This window comes from Triticum urartu, chromosome 5A (assembly GCF_056163025.1).
Source record: "Triticum urartu cultivar PI428250 chromosome 5A, HENAU_Tu73, whole genome shotgun sequence".
Lineage (NCBI taxonomy): Eukaryota > Viridiplantae > Streptophyta > Magnoliopsida > Poales > Poaceae > Triticum > Triticum urartu.
This window is the reverse complement of record NC_141877.1, coordinates 686888154-686910394: the sequence shown is the minus strand read 5'-3', so window position 1 is coordinate 686910394 and position 22241 is coordinate 686888154. Positions and strand designations below refer to the sequence as shown.

Sequence of the window (22241 nt, the reverse complement as noted above, 5' to 3'; positions counted from 1 at the left end):
AGCATTAGATTTGGCAAAAGGGGAGGCTTTGAGGTGTACATGGTAGGGCAGGCAGCAAATCAAATACAACCGCTCAGGGGAGGCTACGGCGAACGTCAACGTCGGAAGCTAGGACTACAGGGACGTAGATCTAAGCTGTCGAGGCCTCAACTATTAGGACATCGATGAGCCAGGAAAGCTGGAAGGGACACAGCTATTGGGATGCCAAGGCCGGAGTTGCCCGGCAGAGGACACCGACTGTTAGAAAGTATTGTACATGTATATACGGTACTGTTATAAACCGTATATACATCTGGTAGGATCTGGTGTTGCGTGAGTTGATTGTAATCAGGTGGTTAGGTAGTTAGGATTTATCCTCATCTTGTATAGCTTTTCTTGAGGATCAATCCAGCCCTACCGAACCACCAAACCCTGTAATCTGTCGATGCCTATATAACACGTAGCGCGTCCCTGCCAGAGGCATACGCTTCAACCTATTCTTTCATGGTATTCAGAGCCTACTTTCTCTTCAACATCCAACCCTAGACATGGCTAGCTCGAGCACCGCCGCCGCCGCCGCTTTCCCTCTCATCCCCATTGCTGACAAGCTTCACCGGGGCAACTACCTGGTGTGGCGCGCGCAAGCCCTAGCCACCGTCCGAGGAGCACAGCTGATCAACCACCTCAACCCCGATCATCCGTTCCCAGAACCCAAGCTTGCTGACAAGGATGGCAAGCCAACCGATGTGCCCAACCCGGAGCATCTCATCGCACTGGCGCAAGACTCTCAGGTGCTGAGCTTCATCTTCAACTCGATCTCAGCCCTTGTGATGATCCAGGTTGCCCACTGCACCAAGGCCGCGGCGGCATGGACCGCCATCAGGGAGATGTTTCTCTCCCAGACGCAGGCCAACATCGTCAACATGCGGATCGCCCTCTCCAACACCAAAAAGGGCACCGCGACCATCGCCGACTACATCGGGCGCATGAAGGCGCTAGGCGACGAGATGGCTTCTGCAGGAAAGCCGCTCGACGATGATGACATGGTCTCCTACATCCTCGCTCGACTAGACTACGACTACATCTCGTTTGTCTCTTCCATCTGTGCTGCGAGGACCGAACCAATCAAGGTAGCAGAACTCTACTCTCAGTTGATTGGTTTTGAGAAACGCCTTGCTATGTTCGAAGGTGGCAATCACTCCTCCCAGTCCTCGGCCAACGCCGTCTCCCGTGGCCGTGGTTTCGGCTGAGGTGGAGGTGGTCGCGGCAATGGTGGTTGCGGCAACGGAGGAGGTGGACGCGGCAACAGAGGCCGTGGCAATGGAGGCGGCGGCCGCGGCAATGGAGTTCGCGGCAACGGCAACGGAGGAGCTGATGATCTTCCTGAAGTCACCTACCAAATCTGCAAGAGGCAAAACCACACCGCCCTCGAATGCTATTGCCGCTTCGACATATCCTTCACCAAGAATGACAAGAGCGCAGGATTGGCCACCACTTCTTCCTATGGAGTGGACACAAATTGGTACCTTGATACAGGGGCTACTGATCACATCACCAGCGAACTCGACAAGCTGACGGTCCGCAACAAGTACAATGGCAATGAACAAGTCCACACTGCAAACGGAGAAGGTATGGAAATTAGTCATATTGGTCAATCTACTGTTCGTACTCCAACTCGTGATCTTCATCTAAAAAACATCTTGCATGTACCTGATGCCACCAAAAATCTAATTTCCGCTCATCGTTTGTCCACTGATAATCATACTTATCTTGAAGTTCACCCAAGTTTATTTTTTGTTAAAGAACAGGGAACGAGGAAAACCCTTCTCCGGGGCAGATGTAGACGTGGTCTCTAGCCCCTATCATCGGCTCCTTCGAGTTCAAACAAACAAGCTTTTGGCGTCAATAAACTACCCACCGAGAGGTGGCACAGCCGGCTAGGACACCCTTCATCCACCATAGTGCGTCATGTCCTTAGCCAAAACAACATTCCTTTCTCTAGTAGTGAGTTGAATAAAGAAGGTATTTGTGATGCATGCCAAATGGGCAAAAGTCACCAACTTCCTTATCCTAGTTCGTTAAGTGTTTCCAAAGCTCCTTTAGAGCAAGTGTTTTCCGATGTATGGGGGCCTGCCCGTGATTCTATCAATAAGAAAAACTATTATGTCTCATTTATTGATGATTACAGTAAATTCACATGGATATACCTCCTTAAACATCGATCTGAAGTGTTTAAAGTTTTTCATGAGTTTCAAACTCTTGTTGAAAGGTTATTCAATAAGAAAATCATTACTATGCAAACAGATTGGGGTGGCGAGTATGAGCGTCTTAACTCCTTCTTTCGCCAATTAGGAATCACTCATCATGTCTCCTGTCCGCATGCTCATCAGCAGAACGGATCAGCTGAAAGGAAACATCGACACATTGTTGATGTAGGCCTCTCCCTCTTAGCTCATGCTTCTATGCCCTTGAAATTCTGGGATGAAGCTTTTCTTTCAGCCACATATCTGATAAACCGCACCCCCAGCAAAGTAATTAATTTTGAAACTCCATTAGCTCGTTTGTTTCAAGAGAAACCAAATTATCATTCACTTCGTGTTTTTGGATGTGCTTGTTGGCCAAATCTCCGTCCATACAATTCCAAAAAGTTAGCTTTCCGTTCTAAATAGTGTGTATTCCTTGGATACAGCAATCTTCACAAAGGCTTCAAGTGCCTAGATGTTGCTGCCGGACGTGTTTATATATCCCGTGATGTCATATTTGATGAGACAATTTTTCCATTTGCATCCTTAAACCCAAATGCAGGCACCCCTCTTCGTTCCAAAGTATTGTTGCTTCCTGAAACATCTCTCTCTGAATCTATTGATCACGAGGGCGAACTTGTAGTTGATCAACAGACTAATTTTCGTACTAATTCTGGAGAAAATCCAGCTGTTTTTCATCATTTTATGCAGTCAGAACAAGACAAAAATAGCACTGAGCACGAGGAGGATCCAGGTGCTGTGGCAACCGATCCCGAGGCAGCGACAGGCGCAGACAGCGCGGCAGTAGTGGGCACAGGCGGCCCAGGCAGTGAATCCGCCTTGGGCTCAGCAGCAGGCGCAGGCGGCCCAGGCGGCGAATCTGCCTCGGGCTCGCCACCCAGGGAGCACCGCGCGTCGCTGGCTGGCCCGCCGAATCCTGTCTCCCCTGGTGGGCCAGCAGTTGGAGGACGCGTTGTGCAAGATGGCCCAGGTGGCGAATCCCATGCAGAAGCGGTGTGTGGCGCGTCTGGTACGGCTTCTGAACGATGGGACGCGCGATCCTCTGGCGCTGACAGCGGATCTGTCACGGGATCCCGTGCCGCTGCTCCCTCCTCTACGAGATCGTCTGTGGCACCCTCCGCTACAGCATCTGGTGTGTCAACCCGAGTAACCAGATCACAACATGGTATTGTGAAACCACAAGTACGTACAGACGGCACAATCAGGTGTGACAAGTTAAAACCTCGTTTTGGAGGTTTGACAATCACTGGTGAGCCAAGAAATTTGCAGGAAGCTTTAAGTGACAAAAAGTGGAAAATGGCTATGAATGATGAGTATGATGCTCTTATTAGAAATAAAACTTGGCACCTAGTTCCACCAACAAGAAATAAAAATATTATTGATTGTAGGTGGGTCTATAGGATTAAGAGAAAGGCGGATGGTCAAATTGACAGATACAAGGCAAGATTAGTAGCAAAGGGTTTTAAACAAAGATACGGTATAGATTATGAAGATACCTCTAGTCCTGTTGTTAAGGCAGCTATTATCAGACTTGTTCTCTCTGTTGCAGTTTCAAGTGACTGGAGCCTTAGGCAATTGGATGTTCAGAATGCGTTTCTTCATGGCGTTCTAGAGGAAGAAGTCTATATGAGACAACCACCTGGATATGAGATAAAGGGTAAAGAAAATTATATCTGCAAACTTGACAAAGCTTTGTATGGTCTGAAACAGGCACCTCGAGCATGGTACTCTAGGTTATGTGGCAAACTTCAAGCACTTGGTTTCAAACCATCAAAGGGGGATACTTCCTTGTTCTTTTATAGAAGAGGAAAGATTATCATTTTTATGTTGGTTTATGTTGATGATATTATTGTTGCTAGCTCATCACAGGATGCGACAGTAGCATTGCTGGAAGATTTAAGGAAAGATTTTGCCTTAAAAGATCTGGGTGACTTACATTATTTCTTGGGAATTAAAGTTAAGAAGGTGAAAGATGGCATTCTTCTGACCCAAGAAAAATATGTCATGGATATATTAAAACGTGCAGGTATGATGAGCTGCAAGGTTTCAAACATGCCTCTCTCTACATCCCAAAAGTTTTCAAGAGAAGAAGGAGAACCTTTGGGGGCCGAAGAGTCAACAAGGTATAGAAGCATGGTAGGAGCTTTACAATATTTAACCTTAATAAGACCTGATATTTGTTTCCCTGTAAACAAAGTGTGTCAGTTTTTGCATTCTCCTACCTCTCAACACATGACAGCAGTTAAAAGGATCTTAAGATATCTTAGAGGTACTATGAGTACAGGTCTCAAATTCACCAAGTCAACCTACAATTTTGTTAGTGCTTTCTCGGATGCTGACTGGGCAGGATGTCCTGATGATAGAAGATCAACAGGGGGTTTCTGTGTGTTTTTTGGTCCCAATCTAATCTCTTGGAGTGCACGTAAATAGGCTACTGTTTCTAGATCAAGTACTGAGGCTGAGTATAAATCTTTGGCTAATGCTACAGCTGAGATTATTTGGGTTCAAACTCTTCTGCATGAACTTGGAGTAGCTCATTCACCAGTTGCTCGTCTTTGGTGTGACAACATTGGTGCCACATATTTGTCAGCAAATCCAGTATTCCATGCAAGGACTAAACATATAGAGGTTGATTATCATTTTGTTCGAGAAAGAGTAGCTAGCAAGCTACTGGATATTCGCTTTATTCCCATAGGTGATCAAGTTGCAGATGGTTTTACCAAGGCCTTATCATGGCGAAAATTGGAAGACTTTAAGAGCAATCTCAACTTGGTGAAGTTATGATTGAGGGGGCGTGTTAGAAAGTATTGTACACGTATATACGGTACTGTTATAAACCGTATATACATCTGGTAGGATCTGGTGTTGCGTGATTTGATTGTAATTAGGTGGTTAGGTAGTTAGGATTTATCCTCATCTTGTATAGCTTTTCTTGAGGATCAATCCAGCCCTACCGAACCACCAAACCCTGTAATCTGTCGATGCCTATATAACACGCAGCGCGTCCCTGCCAGAGGCATACGCTTCAACCTATTCTTTCACCGACAAGCCATGGACAATGTATAATGCAGGTCCGAGGCCGCCGGGGCTAGAGCAGCGCCAGCAAGGACCCACCGCAAGGCGCCCCGCACCTGCCACTACTATTGTTGCTTGTTGCGCGAGAGCTGTCACTACTAGTCGAGGGGGAAGGAAGGTCTGCCGGAGACATGGGGGTTGCCTGCACCAAGCAGGCCATGTGCGCACCTGCATCCAGCTACAGATCCCGCGCCCATCCTTGGCCGGTAGCAGGGGAGAGGGGAGGGCGCCCATGGCCGCGACCAAGGCATACCACATCCACCACTGGACTGACATGACTGAGGGCAGCAGGTGGGGGAGGGGACGCGTGTGATGCACCAAGATGCAATATCGGGGGCGGGGGGAGGATGTGCGACACGCAAGGGACTAATCCGGCCTGCTGCCTGATGGAAATATGCCCTAGAGGAAATAATAAAATGGTTACTATTGTATTTCCTAAATCATGATAAAGGTTTATTATTCATGCTAGAATTGTATTGATCGGAAACTTAAATACATGTGTGAATACATAAGCAAATACCGTGTCCCTAGTAAGCCTCTACTAGACTAGCTCGTTAATCAAGGATGTTAAGGTTTCCTAACATGGACATGTGTTGTCATTTGATAACGGGATCACATCATTAGGAGAATGATGTGATGGACAAGACCCATCTGTTAGCTTAGCATATTGATCGTTTAGTTTATTGCTATTGCTTTCTTCATGTGAAATACATATTTATTTGACAATGAGATTATGCAACTCCCGGATACCAAAGGAATACCTTGTGTGCTATCAAATGTCACGATGTAACTGGATGATCATAAAGATGCTCTACAGTATCTCTGAAGGTGTTTGTTGAGTTGGCATAGATCGAGATTGGGATTTGTCACTCCAAGTATCGGAGAGGTTCTCTGGGCCCTCTCGGTAGTACACATCATAAGAAGCCTTGCAAGCAAAGTGACTTACGGAACGAGTAAAGGGACTAGCCAGTAATGAGATTGAACTGGGTATGAAGATACCGACGATCGAATCTCTGGCAAGTAACATACACCGATGGACAAAGGGAATTACGTATGTTGTCATAACGGTTCGACCGATAAAGTTCTTTGTAGAATATGTAGGAGCCAATATGGGCATCCATGTTCTACTATTGGTTATTGACCAGAGAGGTGTATCGGTCATGTCTACATAGTTCTCGAACCCGTAGGGTCCATGCGCTTAACGTTCGTTGACGATATAGTGTTATATGAGTTATATGATTTGGTGTCGAATATTGTTCGGAGTCCCGGATGAGATGGAGTCTCGAAATGGTCGAGAGGTAAAGACTGATATATAGGATGATGGTATTCGGACATCGGAAGGGTTTATGGATGCACCGGGTGGCCATCGGGTCACCGGAAGGGGTTTTAGACACCCCCGTACTACTAGGGAAAAACCTAGCAGTAGCGCAGGTATTAGGTGTATCAGTAGCGCGGGTTCCCGGGCTACTGATACGTCGCTACAGCTAACCTATAGCAATAGCGCGTGTTGGCCTGCGCTATTGCTATACATGCGTAGTAGTAGTGGGCTTTATAGCAACGCGCTACTGCTAATAGCTACAACACTTTTAATTAAGCCCGCGCTATTGGTAAGGACGCGCTGCTGCTAACTTTACTCCCCTCGCTACTGCTAGTTTTATTAGTTTCTAATTTTTTTCTGCATATTTGTTTTGTATTTGAACAGGCTTTATACAATAATCTTTAGCACTTACAAATGTCATCATCACACACACACAAATGTAATCATAGCATATACATACAAATAGTCTCATCAAATCATGTCATCATCATAATCATTATCCAACACAAAGTGGTCTCTCGCCGTCATCTCGAAAATAGCGATACAAGTCTCGAATACTTGCAACTACATCGTCATCCATCTAAACAATGATATACGCAAGAAGATCTATCACTATGAGTGAGAGCGAAACTATGCAGTACATGAGGCGACGGTTATGAGTCCTCTCTCGCACTAGCGTCAACCTCAAGTAACTAGCTTCTGCTTCTTGTATGCTTTTGAAGACTTTATGGCTGGCGCCCGAGTCCTCCTCCACTTGCACTTGACACTCAGGCCACTCCTCATACACTTTCGGAACCTTCCCTTTGTACATGACATAGCACTGCTTCTTCGCCATCAAGAATCTAGGTACCTGGTAGAGATGCATCTTCATCAAGAGAATGTACAATCATATGCAACAAAATATACTTGAGTAACATGAAAAAGAAAGGGTTAGCAACTAGATGCATCATATAGTAAACATATGTGGCACCCCGGCTCAGAGAAACCGGAACGCCCCGTATTCCAGCCCAGAGATCGAGGAGAAGTCTTCTGGTGAATACAACACTACTTAGCATAAAACAAATCAGCTCTTTATTACAATCTATATGGGTACAAGGGGGTTACATCGGCACGACAAAACTACGCGTGCCACGGTTGCTCCATGCAAGCAGCAGAACAACACGAAGCAGCGCAATGACTACTGGCAGCGGAACAGCGATGGCGGTGGTTGAGGGAGTCCTGGATTAGGGGGTCTCCGGACAGCCGGACTATATCCTTTGGCCAGACTATTGGACTATGAAGATATAAGATTGAAGACTTCGTCCCGTGTCCGGATGGGACTCTACTTGGCGTGGAAGGCAAGCTAGGCAATACGGATATGTATATCTCCTCCTTTGTAACCGATCTTGTGTAACCCTAGCCCCCTCCGGTGTCTATATAAACCGGAGGGTTTTAGTCCATAGGACAACATACAATCATACCATAGGCTAGCTTTTAGGGTTTAGCCTCTCCAATCTCGTGGTAGATCAACTCTTGTAATACTCATATCATCAAGAATAAATCAAGAAGGACGTAGGGTTTTACCTCCATCAAGAGGGCCCGAACCTGGGTAAAACATCGTGTCCCCTGCCTCCTGTTACCATCCACCTTAGACGCACAGTTCGGGACCCCCTACCCGAGATCCGCCAGTTTTGACACCGACATTGGTGCTTTCATTGAGAGTTCCTCTGTGTCGTCGCCGTTAGGCTTGATGGCTCCTACGATCATCAATAGCGATGCAGTCCAGGGTGAGACTTTTCTCCCCGGACAGATCTCTGTGTTCGGCGGCTTCGCACTGCGGGCCAACTCGCTTGGCCATCTGAAGCAGATTGAAAGTTACGCCCCTGGCCACCAGGTCAGGTTTGGAAGCTTAAACTACACAACCGATATCCGCGGAGACTTGATCTTCGACGGATTCGAGCCCCTGCCTTGTGCGCCACGCGGTCACGATGAGTACGATTTAGCTCTACCATCGGACAATGTTCAGGAGATCGCACCGGCAGCCACTCCGAGCCTCAATTCGGAGTCAGTTGCGCCGTCCATAGACGGGTGGATAGACCCCGTCTCTGAGGCTGTATCCTCAACGGCGATCGAGCTGGAGCTCGACCTTACCCTTCACGAGAGCTGTGTTGCTAAACTACCGGATCCTTCTCCGGCCACGGACTCCGAACCGCCTGTGCCCGTTCCTATCGAATCCGATTGGGCGCCGATCATGGAGTTTACCTCCACGGATATTTTTCAGCACTCGCCCTTCGGCGACATACTGAACTCATTAAGGTCTCTCTCCTTGTCAGGAGGATTCTGGCCGAACTATGTTCGGCAGGATTGGGATGCGGATGACGAAGAAATTCGCCGCCCACCCACCACCCACTTAGTAGCCACTGTCAACGACTTAACCGACATGCTCGACTTCGACTCCGAAAACATCGACGGTATGGACCACTACACCACAACACCTTATTGGGGGCAGTTAACTGCCGGGAGAAAAACCTGTCTAAGGACAATGTATCTGCCGGAAGATTAGTTACTGCCGCTAGAAGCACATTAGGGCAGATGAACTGCCGGGAGAACCTGAGCTGCAACGGCGCCAACACTGCCGGTACACTTTATGGCCCATATTCTGCCGGGAGAACTAAATCTCGGCCCATAATCTCCCGGAGACCTTCTTTTGAGCGAGACCCAAATAATATCGGCTCTCTAAGCACGCGCCAGCGAGAAAAAAAGCGCGCGACTTGGCGAAATTTTGGAAAGAAATAGACGCGCCGGCCCTCCCGCTCCACCAGATTTGTCTCAAAAAAAAGACCAGACCGCAACGCCGCCCCCAAATCACGCCCAATCCACCCGTGCCCTCCACCAGACCACCGCCGCCGCCCCAAATCTTCCCACCACCGGCGCCTGCGGCCGCTTCGGAACACTGCCGGCGTAGCCCCCCCACCACCGCAGCTCCTCCGCCGCCCACAAGTCGATACCCCATCCACCCTCCACCGGACAGCAATCCGCCGCCGCCCCCAACCATCCCGTCGCCGACCCCCAACCATCCCACCGCCGACGACCGCCCTCCGACAAAATCACTGACGCTGTTGCCCCCCATCACGGCAGCCCCTCCACCATCCTCCGCTGCCCCAACAACCACTCCACTACCCCCGGTCACTGCCGTCGTCGCCCTACTCCAGAGCTGCGCCGCCGAGCACCCGTTTGACAGGGAGTACCACCGTCGTCGCCGAGCCGCTCCACCAGCGGCCACCATCCTCCGAGAACGCCTTCCTCGCCACTAACCTACACGCGCGCTTCCTCCTCGAGCAGGCCTCCCCGCAAGCTTCACTGAGCACCAAGCCACGGGTCTGCATCCTCAACGTCTTTTCCCTGGACATCCCTGCCTCCTTCAATTCAAGTGAAAGGTGACATTTTGTTGCAATTTATGTACCTTTTCTTTGTTTAGAATGTGCAGATACGCAATGTGTAGAAGTGGTACAGGCCTGTAGTTAGAACAAATCATATGAAATATTACTTTTGGATGTGTTGAATTAACTTAAATGCACCAGGTTTCCTTCTTGACCAAAAGGTGCTCGAGTTCTTTGTCAAATGTGGGTACTGATTTTTTCTGAATCTTGGTCTAGCATATTAAAGGAGCCTTGACTGTTGACAATTCCACAACTTTATTGGATCTTTTATGATGATATATGAAAGAATTTTCCAGTGTGCTGCCAGATTGTTCAGACAACATGTCACAGCCTTTTCTGCAGGTAATATGCTAGCATGTCTTCTGATTAGTTTAACACATGGATTGCCAAAGCTTTTCATCTGCTATGTTGCCTGATAGTTCCTGCCTATTGGGTTTTCATGTGCTCGCTTGTGAGATGAATGCATGGTATAACATCAAAAGTTGTATGATTCTACTATTTCTCCCTTATAAATCAATAGGTTGGTAGAAAATCTAGGAGCGAGTTCCTATTAGCCTACCATTATTCTTTTGTTTCAAAAGTGTTTCATTGATTTCTTGGTTATATACTGAATGTAGATTTGTTTAAATTTAGTTTGCAAAAACCATTATCCAATCCATGCTCTGTCTTTTTACTACTAGCCTTGTTCTTCTTAATAGATGAATGCATGGAAGGACTGTACAGATGCTTACTTGTTCTTGAGGCATGGCATTCTGGACTAGGAGAGTCAAGTAGAAGGCCTGGATAGTGTAATAGTTAGAAAATACTGAAACTGTCCCAAAAGGGAAGGATGGTTGCGCTCCTTGTTTTGAAGAGGTAAAACAAGTTACACGCACTAATTTGTTGGTAGCATCACCCTAATTTGACAACGAGTTGGTCTTTAGTTTGAACAATATTATTTCGCTAATCTATTTATGGTTCAAATCGCCGAAATAAGATATTTTTCCCTTATGAAGTGCTTAATGGCTTTAATGTATTTTCTTTTGTCATGATACGGTCTATGTTGCATGGATACTTGGATACGTATCGGATACGTGATACGGGGATACGCCCGATACGCCAAATTTAAAAAAACTAGGATACGGGGATACGTTTGTATATATATGATTAAACTTACCAATGACTATGATGGTTGATTGCTTCAAAAGCTTTGCTTCTATGTATGCATTTGGAAGTGGACAAGTCCATGGAAAAAGCAGGAATGCGACCACAAGCCAGGTGAGGAGGTAATATACATGTTTCTCCTGGCTGCTATGTGTGTGATGTTAAGTTGCTGCATGGTTAATTGCTAGATCCATGTGTCTGGACCGATGAGACTTTTATTGGATGTTCTTGCATGTCCTGTGTATGCATATATTAGTGAAAGCTTTTACATGTCCCGTGTATGCATGTTCTTGCATATAATTAGTGGAAGCTTAGCCTGCTTGTTCTGATGCCTTTGTTTTAGCCTGAATATGTATATAGCTTTCCATTGAAAAGTGTATTTAGTTTGACACAGGTCTTGATCTGTTCTTAAATGCTAGTCCAATTCTGAATATGCTGTTGAAAAAATTTACTATTTCTGAATTCAGTGTACAGTAAAGTTCAGTATCTGGTTCAGGATTTAACATCTTCCACTATTGTTTCTGTATACTTGCTTCCTGTTCATTTCAGTACCAAAGGATAGTCCAGTTATGGATCTGCCATTGAATTTTTTTTCTCTTTTTGAAGTACACTAAAATATTTATCCCTTTTTCTATTTACCCTTCCCAACTGTTGCATGTTAAGTCATCAAGTCCTACTACTGTATTGGACTATTTTGGTTTTTTGCTACTAAAATATTGATTCTTTGATATTTGGGTTCCTCTATTCTAGATCGAGGCATGGGCGCATAGTTTTGTTTGTCAAATTGTCACTTTGTAGTATGGTGTATTCTTTTCTACATGTGTCGTATCATTCCTTGAGATGGAAATAATGACTACTCTGCCAGGTCTTTGTACATATTCCTTTAGTTAAACTGTAGCATGTCAACTTTAATGTGTCAATTTAAATTCTGAAACGAGAGCTCCATTTTGAGTATCCTATCTGTTGCAGGTTTTCCAAAGGTACACAAGTCGATGGAAGTTTGGAAGATTTTCAAGCTCCTGAAGATTTGGAAGACCTACAATTAAGTTGGTGGAGTGAATATGTAATATGCTTTGTTAATCTGTTGGACCTGGACACTCGCTATGCTCATTTTGCTGGTTGTTAAACCACTATATGTTTCATTTTGGTTGTGTGGCACATTTTAAAACATTTATGTACTGTAGTTTTTGTTAAGCCATTATATGGTCGTTAAATATATGATGATCGAATGAAGATTAAAGGTTTTGGATGAGGCCTAATGTTACATTGACTGAAGTGTAGGGATGAGACATATGTTACTTTGATTGAAGTCTGTATAAATTGTGTGATATGTCCTGATTGTTTGAACATACTGAATGGGTATGCATAGGATTGCCTAGAACAATTTGGACTGAAATCTACGTATTGGCAAAAAAACTGCCGGGTAAACAAGCTTATGCAGGCAGTAAGACTGCCGGTAATTGAAGTTTCATGTGTCCAGACTAATCCGCCGGGAGAAAGTAAAGTGCCGGCAAATTAATGCGCTAGGGCAGATAAACTGCCGGGAATATTGTATCTGCCGGGAGAAGTAATCCCCGGCAGCCGTTCTCGTGGCGGTTCTATCTGCCGGGAGAAATACTGTCCCGGCAGATAGCCTGCCATTTGAAGTGCTTTCTCCCGGCAGTTTACGTGCCATTGCATCAGTGTTGTAGTATAGTGGACGACGATGTGGGAGACGAAGAGGAACCACTGCCCACAGGGCACTGGACAGCCACCTCATCATACGATATATACATGGTGGACACACCCAAAGAAGGCAAGGGCGACGAGAAAACGGAGGATGGCCCCTCCAAGAGGCAACCCAAGCGCCGGCGTCAGCGGCGCCGCTCTAAGTCCTGCCAAGGCAAAAGTGGTGATACCGGCACAGGAGATAATAGCACTCCGGACAGTGCCGAAGACGGCAATAATCCCCTCCAGCAAGACTTAGGGCAGGAGGATGGAGAAGCCAGCCCTCCTGAGAGAGCGGCAGATGGAGAGGCGGAGGATGATAATTACATGCCTCCCTCCGAAGACGAGGCAAGCCTCGACGACGACGAATTCGTCGTGCTAGAGGCTCCCATCGAACAAGAGCGCTTCAAGCGCCGGCTTATAGCCACGGCAAACAGCCATAAGAAAAAGCAACAACAGCTTCAAGCTGATCAATATTTGCTAGCTGACAGATGGACCGAAGTCCTTACGGCCGAGGAATATAAACTCGAACGCCCCTCCAAGAGTTACCCAAAGTGCAGGTTGCTACGCCGACTGGAGGAGGAAGCACCAAAACCTACATCTCCAGCGTATGAGGCGGCTGATCGGCCACCTCGTGGCCGCGACAGAGAGGTATTCCAGCCAAAAGCCCATCCTGCATCCCGACGCCATTCAAATAAAAAGGCATGGGGAAATATGCCAGACCTACGAGATATATTGGAGGATAAAGCAAAGCATGCAAGATCGATCTACGGATCACGAGGGCGCGCCACTATGCGAGACGACAATCGTCACGCCGGATACAGTAAAAGTAAGTCCGGCTGGGCCGAACACAGTGGGCAAGACTCATTTGAGTTGCGTCGCGATATAGCCCAGTACAGAGGCGCCGCACACCCCTTATGCTTCACAGACGAAGTAATGGATCATCAAATCCCAGAGGGTTTCAAACCCGTAAATATAGAATCATATGACGGCACAACAGATCCTGCGCTATGGATCGAGGATTTCCTCCTACACATCCACATGGCCCGCGGTGATGACCTAGACGCCATCAAATACCTCCCACTCAAACTCAAAGGACCAGCTCGGCATTGGCTCAACAGCTTGCCAGCAGAGTCCATTGGCTGTTCGGAAGATCTGGAAGCCGCATTCCTCGACAACTTTTAGGGCACTTATGTGCGACCACCAGATGCCGATGACTTGAACCACATAATTCAGCAGCCAGAGGAATCGGCCAAGCAATTCTGGACACGGTTCCTCACAAAGAAAAACCAAATCGTCGACTGTCCAGATGCAGAGGCCCTAGCAGCTTTTAAGCACAACATCCGCGACGAGTGGCTCGCCCGACACCTTGGCTAGGAAAAGACGAAATCTATGGCAGCCCTCACGACAGCCCTCACGACACTCACGACCCGCTTTTGTGCGGGAGAGGACAGCTGGCTGGCTCGCAGCAATAACATATCAAAGAACCATGGTACTTCGGATACCAAGGACAGCAACGGCAGGTCACGTCGCAACAAACATAAGCGCCGCATTAACGGCGACAATACCGAGGATACGACAGTCAATGCCGGATTCAAAGGCTCCAAACCCGGTCAGCGGAAAAGCCATTAAAAAGAAGCACTCCGGACCCGTCCAGTTTGGACCGTATACTCGATCGCTTGTGTCAAATACATGGCACCCCCGACAAGCCATCCAACCACACCAACAGGGATTGTTGGGTGTTCAAGCAGGCCGGCAAGTTAAATTCCAAAAACAAAGATAAGGGGTCACATAGCGATGACGAGGAGGAGCCCCGGTAGCTGAACACCGGAGGACAAAAGAGGTTCCCCCCACAAGTGCGGACGGTGAACATGATATACGCAACCCACATCCCCAAGAGGGAGCGGAAGCGTGCGCTCAGGGACGTATATGCGTTGGAGCCAGTCGCCCCAAAGTTCAACCCTTGGTCCTCCTGTCCGATAACCTTCGATCGCATGGACCACCCCACTAGTATCCGTCATGGCGGATTTGCCGCACTGGTCTTAGACCCAATCATTGAAGGATTTCACTTCACTCGAGTCCTTATGGATGGCGGCAGCAGCCTGAACCTGCTTTACCAGGACACAGTGCGCAAAATGGGCATAGACCCCTCAAGGATCAAGCCCACAAAAACGACCTTTAAAGGCGTCATACCAGGTGTAGAGGCCCATTGCACAGGCTCAGTCACACTGGAAGTGGTCTTCGGATCCCTAGATAACTTCCGAAGCGAAGAGTTGATCTTTGATATAGTCCCGTTCCGCAGTGGCTATCGTGCACTGCTCGGGCGAACCGCATTTGCGAGATTCAATGCGGTACCGCATTATGCATATCTCAAGCTCAAGATGCCAGGACCTCGGGGGGTCATCACAGTCAATGGAAACACAGAGCGCTCTCTCCGCACGGAGGAGCACACTGCGGCCCTCGCAGCAGAAGTGCAAAGCAGCCTCTTAAGGCAATCCACCAGTTCGGCGATTCCGGACCCGGACGCCTTCAAGCGCGCCTGGAGTAATCGGCAACAAGACCGCCTGGCACGTTCCGAGCTCGCATAGCAATGCGGCCCCCACCCCAATCCCAGCCAAACGGCTAAATCTGTGCCTCGCATACATAATTACACATTGAAATACCATGGGCACAAGTGGGGAGGGGGGCACGACTATAGCACGCTCCAAGACGCGACTCAACCGCACTAGGGGCTTCTCGCCTTATTATTTTTTCTCTCTTTCAGGACTTTACTCTTTGGAAACTCCGACCGGCAGTATGTTTGCCGGACACATGACACAACAACCAAGGAGGCAGAAAGCTATGTCGCGTCATGGAATTCCCAGGTGGTCTGTTGTAACAAGCGAAATACCTGCTTTCAATAATATTCCTCAGCTTGCCCTTGGAGGGGACATGTCAAATAGTCCCACCTTTTTCTTATCGCACTACTTGTATCGTGTGGCTTTAACGCACCTTTTTTAATAAACAATGCATAGCATTAAGACTATTATTGCATTTTTCTTTTTTATATGTATATATGTTCATTCATGACACCCAGCACCTGTACACTTTGGTACGGCCAATATGCAAGGGGCTTAAACGTACCCATAATACAGCGTTAGAAGTCCGAACACTTTCGACAGTGCGGCACCCCGAACTTATAGCATTATATGCATCAGCTCCGAATCATGTCTCGGGTCAATAGTTGGGTTTGCCCGGCTCCCATGTTTTGGTATCTTACGTTCCGCTATATCGGCTAAGGTAGCACTGGGAGAACTACTGCGATTGTGCCCCGGTTCTGCTGGGCTAAGCACCTCAGTAGAGAAAGCTAAAACTGAATGTCATGATAAGGCGAGAGACTGGTCGCTGTTCGCGAGGTTTCGAGTCCCTAAAGACTTATGCCGCTTAGAGCGAGGATTTGGCTCTGTCCGGCCTAAGGCGTGTATAGCGCCCCGAATTCGGCCTTCCGAATACGAGGGGCTTCGCCGAAATTTAAAATTATAGAATTCTATGGCTAAGTGAGAGTGATAAAGCATTATAGTCCAATTGCCTTGTTCGTTGTGCTGAGCACCTCCCTCGAAGGACCCAAAAAATGGGAACAAGAGTGCTTAGGTTTATCCCGAACACCCCAACACTTGTGGCATGGGGGCAGAAGCCGATGACTAGCCATCTCTCAGATTTGATAAACAGCCGGACAGAAGGTAATATTTTAAATTCAAACAAGCGTTGCATAGCGCATATGAACAAGTTTTCATCATACCGGATCACACGAGCAAATTCATTCAAACATTACATCTTTAGTACACTCGTCCGCTACAAGACGGGCACCCTTCAGGACACCCTCATAGTACATCTCGGGGTTGCGATGCTCCTTGCCCTGCGGCGGCCCCTCCTTCACCAGCTTCACAGCGTTCATCTTGGCCTAGTGCATCTTCGCACTGGCGAAAGCCCGACGAGCACCTTCGATGCAGACTGACCGCTTGATGACTTCCAGGCGTGGGCAGGCATCCACAAGCCGCCTAACCAGGCCGAAGTAGCTGTTGGGAAGGGCGTCGTCAGGCCACATCCGGACTATAAAGCCCTACATGGCCTGTTCGGCCGCCTTGTGTAGCTCGACCAGCTGCTTAAGCTGGTCGCTCATAGGCACCGGGTGTTCGGTCCCAGTATACTGGGCCCAGAATAACTTCTCCGTCGAGTTTCCCTCCTCGGCCCAGTAAAATGTCGCGGCATCTGACACGCTGTGGGGCAAATCTATGAATGCTCCTGGAGAGCTCTGAACTCGGGTAAGTAACAAGTAATTTAATTTCACATGCTTGCTCTGCATATTGAATGCCTTACCCGCCGCTATCTTCCTCATCACATCAATCTCCTAGAGGGCCTTTTGGGCTTCGGCATTGGCATTCTTTGCGCTCTCGTGGGCCGCGGCAAGCTCGGACTCTCTTGTCTTCGAGTCAAGCTCCAACCCTCATGCTTCGTCAAGAGAGCCTGGAGCTCCTGCTGCACCTCGCCCACCTGCGCCTCCTGCCTTTCCCGCTCGGTGCGCTCCTTGGCCACTTTGTTTTCGGCCTCGGACAACGCTTGCTTCAGGGACGCCACTTTGGTTGTGGCCCCTGGTACATTCAGGATGATCCTGTCATTTTGCAATCACATCTTATATATATATAGACTAGGTATTACTTACCTTTGTTCTCCTCGAGCTGCCTCTTAGCAAGGCCGAGCTATTTCTCGGACCCCTCGAGATCCTGCTTCAGTGCGGCGACCTCCGCAGTCAGTGCGGCAGAGGTCAGTAGCGAAGCCTGCACACGCATACAAACACATTTATATTAGACTCCTGCAGATATTATTTGATCCTCTATTCGGCTTTTCTTTGTGAACACCAAACAGAGCATCAGGGGCTACTGTCTATGCGGTAATATTTTTCCCATATTTTAAACACTTACCACAAAGCCTGTTAGAAGGCTGGCACAGGCTTCAGTCAGTCCGCTCTTGGCGGACTGAACCTTCTTGATCACCGCACTCATAATTGTGCAGTGCTCTTCGTCAATGGAAGTGCCGCGAAGCGCTCCCAGCAAGTTGTCCGGCGCCTCTGCATGGACATAGGTCACCGGCACGGGCGTCTTACCCCTCTTGGAAGAAGGCCGCCTGCCCGAATCCAGAACCGCTGGAGGTTCCGGCGCGGTGTTCGGCCGGGGGCCGAACTCGGAGCCCTCGGGAGCCTTACTCCCTTTGCTCCCACAGTCCGGAAGGTCGCCTTGAGGCGTGATGTCTACTACACAACCTTCTTCTTGTAGACGTTGTTGGGCCTCCAAGTGCAGAGGTTTGTAGGACAGTAGCAAATTTCCCTCAAGTGGATGACCTAAGGTTTATCAATCCGTAGGAGGCGTAGGATGAAGATGGTCTCTCTCAAGCAACCCTGTAACCAAATAACAAAGAGTCTCTTGTGTCCCCAACACACCCAATACAATAGTAAATTGTATAGGTGCACTAGTTTGGCGAAGAGATGGTGATACAAGTGCAATATGGATGGTATATAAAGGTATTTGTAATCTGAAATAATAAAAACAGCAAGGTAGCAAGTGATAAAAGTGAGCGTAAACGGTATTGCAATGCGTTGAAACAAGGGCTAGGGTTCATACTTTCGCTAGTGTAAGTTCCCTCAACAATACTAACATAATTGGATCACATAACTATCCCTCAACATGCAACAAAGAGTCACTCAAAAGTCACTAATAGCGGAGAACGAATGAAGAGATTATGGTAGGGTACGAAAGCACATCAAAGTTATTCTCCCAATCAATCCGTTGGGCTATTCCTATAGGTGTCACAAACAGCCCTAGATTTCGTACTAGAATAACACCTTAAGATACAAATCAACCAAAACCCTAATGTCACCTAGATACTCCAATGCCACCTCAAGTATCCGTGGGTATGATTATACAATATGCATCACACAATCTCAATTCATCTATCCAACCAACACAAAGGACCTCAAAGAGTGCCCCAAAGTTTCTACCAGAGAATCATGACGAGAACGTGTGCCAACCCCTATGCATAGGTTCCCAATGTCACGAAACCCGCAAGTTGATCACCAAGACATACATCAAGTGTTCTCAAATCTTTAAATACTCAATCCGATAAGATAACTCCAAAGGGAAAACTCAATTCATTACAAGAGAGAAGAGGGGGAGGAGAAACATAGGATCCAACTATAATAGCAAAGCTCGCGATACATCAAGATCGTATCACCTCAAGAACACGAGAGAGAGAGAGAGAGAGAGAGATCAAACACATAGCTACTGGTACATAACCTCAGCCCCGAGGGAGAACTACTCCCTCCTCGTGATGGAGAGTGCCGGGATGATGAAGATGGCCACCGGTGAAGGATTGCCCCCTCCGGCAGGGTGCCGGAACGGGTCTAGATTGGTTTTCGGTGGCTACGGAGACTTCTGGCGGCGGAACTCCCGATCTAATCTCTGTTATGGAAGTTTTAGGGTATATGGAGTTATATAGGCAGAAGAAGGACGTCAGGGCAGCCACGGGGGCCCCACGAGGCAAGGGGCGCGCCCTGGGGGGGGGGGGGGTGGGCGCGCCCCCACCCTCGCGGGCAGCTCCCGTATCTTCTGACATGGGGTCCAAGTCCATCAGGTGTGTTTCCTTCCAAAAATAACTTCTCTAGTTGATTTCGTTCCGTTTCGACTCCGTCTGATATTCCTTTTCTTCAAAACACTGAAATAGGCATAAAACAACAAATCTGGGCTGGGCCTCCGGTTAATAGGTTAGTCCCAAAATAATATAAAAGTGGATAATAAAGCCCCAATATTTCCCAAAACAGTAGATAATATAGCATGGGGCAATCAAAAATTATAGATACGTTGGAGACGTATCAAGCATCCCCAAGCTTAATTCCTGCTCGTCCTTGAGTAGGTAAATGATAAAAAAGATAATTTTTGATGTGGAATGCTAGTTGGCATAATTTCAATGTAATTCTTCTTACTTGTGATATGAATATTCAGATCCGAAAGATTCAATACAAAAGTTCATATTGACATAAAAATAATAATACTTCAAGCATACTAACAAAGCAATCATGTCTTCTCAAAATAACATGGCCAAAGAAAGCTATCCCTACAAAATCATATAGTCTGGCTATGCTCCATCTTCACCACACAAAATATTTAAATCATGCACAACCCCGATGACAAGCCAAGCAATTGTTTCATACTTTTGATGTTCTCCAACTTTTTCAATCTTCACGCAATACATGAGCGTGAGCCATGGATATAACACTATAGGTGGAATAGAGTGGTGGCTGTGGAGAAGACAAAAATGGAGAAGATAGTCTCACATCGACTAGGCGTATCAACGGGCTATGGAGATGCCCATCAATATATATCAATGTGAGTGAGTAGGGATTGCCATGCAACGGATGCACTAGAGCTATAAATGTATGAAAGCTCAAAAAGAAACTAAGTGGGTGTGCATCCAACTTGCTTGCTCACGAAGACCTAGGGCATTTTGAGGAAGCCCATCATTGGAATATACAAGCCAAGTTCTATAATGAAAGATTCCCACTAGTATATGAAAGTGATAACATGAGAGACTCTCTACTATGAAGATCATGGTGCTACTTTGAAGTGCAAGTGTGGTAAAAGTATAGTAGCATTGTCCCTTTTATTTTTTATTTTTTATTTGTCCTTTCTTTTTTTATTTGGCCTTTCCTTTTTTATTTGGCCTTTTTTTATTTGGCCTTTCTTTTTTTTATTTGGCCCCTTTTTTTTGGGACAATGCTCTATTAGTGATGATCATCACACTTCTATTTATTTACAACTCAATGATTACAACTCGATACTAGAACAAAGTATGACTCTATATGAATGCCTCCGGCAGTGTACCGGGATTGCGATGAATCAAGTGTGACATGTATGAAAAATTATGAACGGTGGCTTTGCCACAAATACGATGTCAACTACATGATCATGCAAAGCAATATGACAATGATGAATGTGTCATGATGAACGGAATGGTGGAAAGTTGCATGGCAATATATCTTGGAATGGCTATGGAAATGCCATAATAGGTAGGTATGGTGGCTGTTTTGAGGAAGGTATATGGTAGGTGTATGATACCGGCGAAAAGTGCGCGGTATTAGAGAGGCTAGCAAAGGTGGAAGGGTGAGAGTGCGTATAATCCATGGACTCAACATTAGTCATAAAGAACTCATATACTTATTGCAAAAATCTAGAAGTTATCAAAGAAAAATATTACGCGCATGCTCCTAGGGGGATAGATTGGTAGGAAAAGACCATCGCTCGTCCCCGACGGCCACTCATAAGGAGGACAATCAATAAATAAATCATGCTCCGACTTCATCACATAACGGTTCACCATACGTGCATGCTACGAGAATCACAAACTTGAACACAAGTATTTCTCAAATTCACAACTACTCAACTAGCATGACTCTAATATTACCATCCTCATATCTCAAAACAATCATCAAGTATCAAACTTCTCTTAGTATTCAACACACTCATACGAGAATTTTATTATTCTTGAATACCTAGCATATTAGTATTTTAAGCAAATTACCATGCTATTAAGACTCTCAAAATAATTTAAGTGAAGCATGAGAGTTCATCTATTTCTTCAAAATAAAACTACCACCATGCTCTAAAAGATATAAGTGAAGCACTAGAGCAAATGACAAACTACTCCGAAAGATATAAGTGAAGAGCAATGAGTAGTCGAATAATTATGCAACTATGTGAAGACTCTCTAACATTTAATAATTTCAGATCTTGGTATTTTATTCAAACAGCAAGCAAAGCAAAATAAAATGAGTTGACACTCCAAGCAAAACACATATCATGTGGTGAATAAAAATATAGCTCCAAGTAAAGTTACCGATGAACGAAGACGAAAGAGGGGATGCCTTCCGGGGCATCCCCAAGCTTAGGCTCTTGGTTGTCCTTGAATATTACCTTGGGGTGCCTTGGGAATCCCAAAGCTTAGGCTCTTGCCACTCCTTATTCCATAGTCCATCGAATCCTTACCCAAAACTTGAAAACTTCACAACACAAAACTTAAAGTAGAAAATCTCGTGAGCTCCGTTAGCGAAAGAAAACAAAACACCACTTCAAGGTACTGTAATGAACTCATTCTATATTTATATTGGTGTTAAACCTACTGTATTCCAACTTCTCTATGGTTTATAAACTATTTTACTAGCCATAGATTCATCAAAATAAGTAAACAACACATGAAAAACAGAATCTGTCAAAAACAGAACAGTCTGTAGTAATCTGCATCAAACGTATA

At 46.5% G+C, this 22241-nt stretch overlaps 1 pseudogene; it reads left to right on the top strand.

Moving 5' to 3' along the window:
* The first annotated feature begins 1004 nt into the window (after positions 1-1004).
* On the top strand, positions 1005-1146 carry LOC147974202 (small nucleolar RNA Z247; annotated as a pseudogene).
* Positions 1147-22241: the final 21095 nt, after the last annotated feature.